Here is a 7728-nt window from a genome sequence, read left to right on the forward strand (position 1 = left end):
ATACTACTCAAGGCAATCTACAGATTCAGTGCAATCTCTATCAAAATATTGATGGGATATTTTAATAGAACTAGAACAAATAATTCTAAAATCTGTATGGAAACACAAAAGACCCCAGATAGCTAAAACAGTATTGAGAAAGAAGAACAAAGCTGGAGATACCACACTCCCTGATTTCAAACTATACTACAAAGCTACAGTCATCAAAACTGTATGGTACTGGCACAAAAACAGACACATAGATCAATGGAACAGAATAGAGAGCCCAGAAATGAACCCACATTTATGTGGGTAATTAATGTATGACAAAGTAGTTAAAAATATACAAAGGGGAAAAGACAGGCTCTTCAATAAATGGTGCTGGGAAAACTGGACAGCTACTTGCAAAAGAATAAAACTGGACTACTCTCTCACACCATGCACAAAAATAAATTCAAAATGGATTAAAGACTTAAATGTAAGAACTCAAAAATTCTAGAAGAAAACATAGGCAGTACACTCTTTGACATCAGTCATAGTAATATTTTTTTGGATGTGTCTCCTCAGGCAAGGGAAACAAAAGCAAAAGTAAACAAACGGGACTACATTAATCCAAAAAGCTTTTGCACAGGGAAGGAAACTATCAGAAAATGAAAATGCCATATACAGAATGGGAGAAGATATTTGCAAAGGATATATATGATAAAGGGTTAATATCCAAAATAATACAAAAAACTAATACAACTCAACATCAGAAAAACAGACAACCCAATTAAAAAATGGGCAGAAGATCTGAAAAGACATTTTCCCCAAGAGGACATAGAGATGGCCAAAATGTACATGAAAGGATGCTCAACAGCACTAATCATCAGGGAAATGCAAATCAAAACCACAATGAGATATCACCTCACACTTGTCAGAATGGCTATTATAAAAGACAACAAGTAACAAGTATTATCTTCAATTCATTCTGATCAATTGCCTTTTCCATGAAACAGCAGGATCAAACAGCAGCCTTCTTTGATTTGGCAGATAGAGCTGGATTTGATATTGTCAGGGTTCACCCTTTGCTCTCCTCTCTAAACATTATTTTTCTTTCTGACACTTCACTCCATGGGCAAATCTTCACACTGTTAAAGATACTTTCATATTTCTGTTCACTCTGGAAGCAGGTTTTCTTCTCATTCTTTCTGATATAATCAAAATTTACCAGTCTCCTGTTCCATTATTCCAGAGTCCCCTTTTCTCCAGTCTCTGTTAAGGGAAAGTGCAAGTGTTTTATAAACTAATCTGGAGAAATGGGAGCTAATAATATACATTATGTTCCTAGGGAACAAATCTGAGTTCAAAAGGATCTTCTGGCAATAATTCCTGAGCCTAAGACTGGAACTCTAAAAGGTAAAATTTCAGGCCCTCAGAGTGAGGGGACTGATGTAGCTTTGGCAAGTTAGGTCTTTCAGAAACTCTCAAAATCATATTTTATAAGCATCTATCTAGTCCATCTATTCAAAGAACCTTGGTTCACTGGTCCACATGGGCTCCAGGGATATAATGGGGATGGGGATACTAAGGCTGCAAGAATACCCCCATACTCCCTCTTTCCATTTCTGGCACAGTTCCAGACTCCCTCTTCTGTTGAGGCTGGATTATCCAGAGTTAACCCAATGGGGTATCACTCAGCTATCTCTTCCATACAAGTTCTAGCAGTTAATCTGACGGCAACTTCTCCAATGTAAGGAATGAAAATTCAAAGCAGTTAACTTTGCTTTTGCTTACCAGCTCTGACACAAGTCCTGCCACCTCTAAATAGCAGGGACCTTCCCCACCCTATTTCCCAAATCCAACTGTAATGGGGAGTTGGGTTCCTGCTGTGGAAGAGGGTTACAATGTGTACTCACTTCCTTTTCTTATTAAGTCTCTGGAAGAGGTACAAGAAATGCCCTGAGTTCATCTAGGCTCCATCAATCATGCAGTCTGTTATCTCCACTTCACACACCCTGTTTTTCTGTCCCCCAAAGTACACCTGTGAATGCCAAGCTCTTTGGCCCTCTCTTCAGTTCAGAAAGTATGGGGATTCTATTCCTGGGAAGAAGGAATGGAAATTTCACAGAGGTGGAGAGGTGGGCTTCATAAATGTATGTTAAACACATTTCAAATTGCCATCTTCAGTTTTGTACTTAAAATATCAAACAAGTGTCCAGGTATCCAGCAGTGGGAGTCCTGGTTAACCTAGATTATTCTCTTTGGGAATGAAACCCACAAGCTCTGGCAGGGCAGACAGAATCAACTGGATTTGCCATTGGAAAGCAGGAGTTCCCCCTGTCTGGTACCTTTGTGTGCTGCCACCCAAGATTGAGGGCAGGGACCTGAAGAAAGAGCCCTGAGAGGCCCTGGAATTTATGTACAGCAGCCAACTGTCAGCTGGTACAGACACAACTCTACAAACAGTTATTTATTTCCAAATTGTGACAGGTAAAATTTAGTAAGCCTGGGAGGAGGCGGGTGTTTATTAAAAAGGCTGAGGGTGAGGAAAGCTAAAAATTCTAGATATATTTTGAAATTAGAATTTGTCTTTGCTTTCACTTGTTCACATTCTTTAGGAAAAGGTGAATGATACAGTCTCGGATGGAAGATGGAGTTTCTTTGGCTGGGGTTAGAGGCTATAATACAAAAACCTCTTTGTAAAAAGGGAAAATCTAGAGTGATTTGCTGGCAGCACATTAGAGCCCCTCTGCCTGCTCTCCTCTGCCCAGTTCACCTCCTTCTGGAGGTGGCAGTGTAGTGACACAGGCCTCGGTGATGTCCCACTAAGTTGAGGGCAATGTGGTGAAATACAGTTTATCTATGGGAGATGAAAAGGTGTTTTAGGTAGAAACCACCAAATGCACTGTGTACTAACCTGAGTGACAGAAATGGCATTATATACCTGCCACCTCTGCCTACATCCCTCAGCTCTTATGCCTGAGCCTGAACTAACTTGGAGAGTGAAATCTCAAAAAAAAAAAAGAGTCAGGTACTGCAACCAGGAAGGCACAAATTTTGTCTTCCATTGCACTTCATATATAAACAAAGGACATACATTAAAAAAAATTATTTGTGTGATAGTTTGTTAGTTTTTAATGAACAATATTTAAGAAATAGAAATTGTGGTTTCTACAACAATCATAACTTTGCTTTTCTATAGATACATAGATAAAAAACTTAACTCCATTTGCTGCAATCCAAAGAAATGTGTCAAGACTCAGGCTGAATTAAAGTTACTATGGAAACCAAAACTGGAACCATCATAATTTAGAGTCCTCTAGATTCTCAACTATTATGTTGTTTGAAGAAAAATTTACTTTTTAATTACATGAGCAGAACACCTAAAGACTTTTATATGAAATTTCTTAACACGTGTTTAAATATCATCTAATGTGTTCCTTGCTGCTTTTGGGGTAATTTTTCCCCAGCAATTGCTGGCAGGTTTTTGAGAGATGGGTTAGAAATATTATTGAGCACCTATTAAGTATTCAGAACACTGTTCAGGGCTCCAGGGGATAGGAGGGTAACACCTTATATACACAGGAAATGTCTATTTTATTGAGATCATTAAAAATATCACAGACAATAACCCAAATGCCTTTACATAATTAATCAGCAGCAAGGCACCTTATATTTTGATCAAACGGCCCTGAACCAAGGGCAGAGAGGGCCAATCAAGGGTGCCTTATACTCCCAATGGAACTGAATTTTATACCAATTTTTTTGTTAATAATTTCTTCTCTGATTATAAAAGTAATCTGTGCTAATTGTAGAATAATGGGAAAATATTGAAAATTTCAGAGAAGAAAGTTAAAATCAGTTATAGTTCTAATACCAGTGTTTACTTTTTGGTGCACTTTCATCTAGTCATTCTTTTCTATGGAGATATAAGTACAGGCAATTGTCACTTTGCATGATAGTATATGACTGTAACAGTGACCATGCAAGTTGAAACCATTCAAGGTCATTTTCATAATCAATGGAGAAAACTCAAGTGTTCTGTGACCTTTAGCATTTTTTGTCAAAACATTAAAAACTCTCTTACTGTTGGTTATAAATGTACAGAGAAATAGAAATAGTAAAATCTGTATTTAGTATTCTGTAATTTAAAATATTAGAAACACAGAATTAAAGTGTTTTATTTCTTTGCAAAAGCAGTTTGAGTAGTGATTGTCTATCTTTCATTGTGTAAGCTATGATATAGAGCAGTCATTTTTTCTATGCCTTGGCAAATTGTCATACTCTTTTCTAAGTTTAGATCAGTTTCCAACATTTTATCCTTTGCGCTGTCAATAATGTGAAATATCTCTTAGAATTCCTTTAGTGTAAAGTTTTATTGGTTTTTTTTTTTTTTGCCAGCATCACTTCCTCTGGGACATTTCCATCCTTTTTCTCCCACTTGTACACTTCTGTCAGTTTCACCTTCCCTAAGTTCCTCTGGCTGGGGCCATATCTACAGTCTCTTAAACAGCATCAGTGTCAACATGCCATGGTTAAACATTTCTTCTATAACTCCAGTTACATTGATATAAATTTTATCCACTGTTACCACTTTTCATTTCTGCGCTGCACTTGCATCATTTTTAACCAGATCCCTCTTCAATTTTTCACTTTAAAAAAATGCCATGTAAGTCTATCATTGGGAGACAAGGAAGCAACACAACCACACACTTTGCTGTCTGTACGTGAACTGAATAACAGACATGCAGTGGCCAGTGAGGGACAGACTTGGAAAGAATTCATATGGTTGGTTTCTGATCTTGAAATATATGCATCATTTACACAGTGATTTGTGGACTAAATTGCTAGCAGTGAAGTTACACTTTATGCAATTACTCACAGATAATATGCTGAAGTAACTGAAATCTGAACAGGGTTGCTGAGAGACTGTTGTTATTTAACCAACCCATGGTAACTGAAATTCATGTATATTAAGCTTGTGTAAAGAATGGACTGCCTGGGTACATATTTTTTTTATTATTTTTAAAAAATAAAACTGAGGTCCTGAATATACCATTTTGTACCTTGCCGTTTAAAATTTAGCATTATATCAGGAGATATTAACTAGTCTCTAACAATACTGTAGAATAATGTATGTGATTGGGAAAATACCAAGGGAATGGTAAAAGGAGAGCTGTGGATTCACAGAGTGACTTGCAGTAAGAAGCAGCCTAGGGAAAGGTGCAGATTGGCCAATGCACATTGTTACACAGAGAAGAAGATTAATTTGTCTAGAATGTAGGATCTATGTTAGAATTAAAATGACAGTAATGTCCAAAAGTCCATTTTTCTATGCTTTAAATAATAATAGTAATAACGTTTATTGAGTGCTTACTATATTCTGGGTATTTTTCAAGAATGATCTCACTTTTTTTTTTTTTTTGGTACGCAGGCCTCTCACTGTTGTGGCCTCTCCCTTTGAGGAGCACAGACTCCAGACGCGCAGGCTCAGCGGCCATGGCTCACGGGCCCAGCCGCTCCGCGGCATGTGGGATCTTCCCGGACCAGGGCACGAACCCATGTCCCCTGCATCGGCAGGCGGACTCTCAACCACTGCGCCACCAGGGAAGCCCTAAGTGTGATCTCACTTAATCTTCAAATCTTAGATGCTGTCATCCCCATTCTTACACATGAGAACACTGGAGCTCAAAGAGGTCACTGAGTTTGCCCAGGTCACACAGCTGTTGTGGCAGAGCCAGCAGTGAACCCAGATCCTTGTGGTCTTGCCCCTGACTGCTCTATAACACTGTCCGATAAAAGCACTTTTCAGTTTACATAATTCTTTTGCATTTATGGATAAAAGATGTACCATTGGGCAGGCTGTACAAGATTTCTGAGGTGCATGGGGCTGAAATCTAGCCTATGACACTAGCCGATCCTGAGCCAGCAGGCTGCTTACTTCCAGAGGGGATGCCTTTTTCTAATTAGCACAAAGGTGTAGTATAGGCTAGTCTTGGTCCTGATCAACATGATTGATTCTCAACACAACCTCAGAATTGACAGTTGACAGAGCAGTTAGGTTTATTCCAATTTTATACTAAAAATAAAACCCTGAGGCTCACATTAGGTAGGTGATTTATCTAAGGAAAGAAATGAATTGGTGAGATAAAGATGTGGTTGAGGAAGGTATAAGATTCCAGGCTGAGCAGGTTTCATCTGAAGCAAAAGGCATAGGGGACTGTAGACCTTTATAAATCAGGCTACACATTTGACTTCAAGGAAGTAAAAAGATAAGTCACAGATGTCCACCTGGAATAGATTGCCCTGGCCAGCTCTATGTCTTCCACCTGGCTAAATCATTTCTTTTCCAGAATTTTGGTTCCTTCTTGCATTTGAAACAGACCTTTGGAGACACCTCCATTTCCTTTGAGGGATAAATTATCACCAGGATTTAAAAACACTGAATCTGAAAGCAAATTTCCCTTCACCTCACTGCCTTTCATAATTGCACTTTACAGACCTCTGTTAATTAGCAAATTGTAATAACTGTTGTTACTATCTTGAGAGTATCCAGGCCCAAGATTTTTCTGAGTGTTTCTGAGCTACTGTCTATACCCTTACCTGACAGAAATGCTGATACCTAAACCCATTCCTTCAGACATAAGGGATCAAATAGGTGTCTACCTTTCCTGAGTGAATTTAGTAATTCCTCTGGGATTTACAAACATTACAAGAATTCTTATAAGAAAAATGGCTGGGTAAGAACCAACTCATCCTGCTTCCAAAAATAGCCAAATGTTTAGTAGGCATTAAAAGATAAAACTGAGTCAAAAAATTTCCAGAGACTGGCCCTCAGAAATGCAATTCAAAAAAATAGGTTTCTGGTCAAATATTTGGAAAATTCTAGACACTGTACCTCTTCTTTGGAGTGTCACAATACTGTCTGAGAGTCCTTCCACGTAGGTAAGAAAGCATTTTAAATTTTTTAGTGTTTTCAATACATTTTAGCTAAGGTGAGAGATTCAACATTGACAAAACGTTTTTATTTTTCTCAGTTATTATTTATTAATATCCCGACGAACAAGAGTTCTATGGAATATGTTTTGAGAAATGCTGGACCACAGCCATGGACAAATTTGGGTATGAACAGTTACTTCTCTATTTAAACTCAGAGCTATTTCCTGTCCCTGAGTCGGAGGCTAGAGGGGCAGTGACAGGAAATGGACTAATGACTGACCTCTCTCACTGAGGGAAGCAACAGCAGTTTTCAAACCTCTGTGGTGCTTTGTGTGTTTGAAACTAGCATTGTGAGTCTCAGCAGATGGTCTTCTGTTCTCCTTTACTCTTCAACCCAAGCAGCTCTGCTTTTCTCTGCCTTAGAAATTGAGATTTCTTGTAAGTTTCGCTAGAAAAATTTTAAAAGGTTCCATTGGCAAAACAGAAAAACAGTTCTTAAACCAACAATAAAAGACAAAACAAAATGGGTAGCAGTGTTTTAAAACCCAAACATGGAACAAAAATCTAGAAGTGATAAGTACTGTTCTATGAACTTCTACAGTCACTTAACCTCTCTGAGGCTTGGTACTGTGAACTGAATGTTTGTGTCTCCCTAAAATCCCAAACAAGCAAAAAACCACATATGAAGCACTAATCGCCAATGTGATGGTATTTGGAGGTGGGTCCCTTGGGAGGTAATTAGGTTTAGATGAGGTCCTGAGAATGGAGCCCCTTTTAAGAAGATAAAGAGGCCAGAGCTCTCTCTGCCTTGTGAGGATACAGGAAAAA

This window comes from Kogia breviceps, chromosome 3, assembly GCF_026419965.1.
Source record: "Kogia breviceps isolate mKogBre1 chromosome 3, mKogBre1 haplotype 1, whole genome shotgun sequence".
Taxonomy (NCBI): Eukaryota; Metazoa; Chordata; class Mammalia; order Artiodactyla; family Physeteridae; genus Kogia; species Kogia breviceps.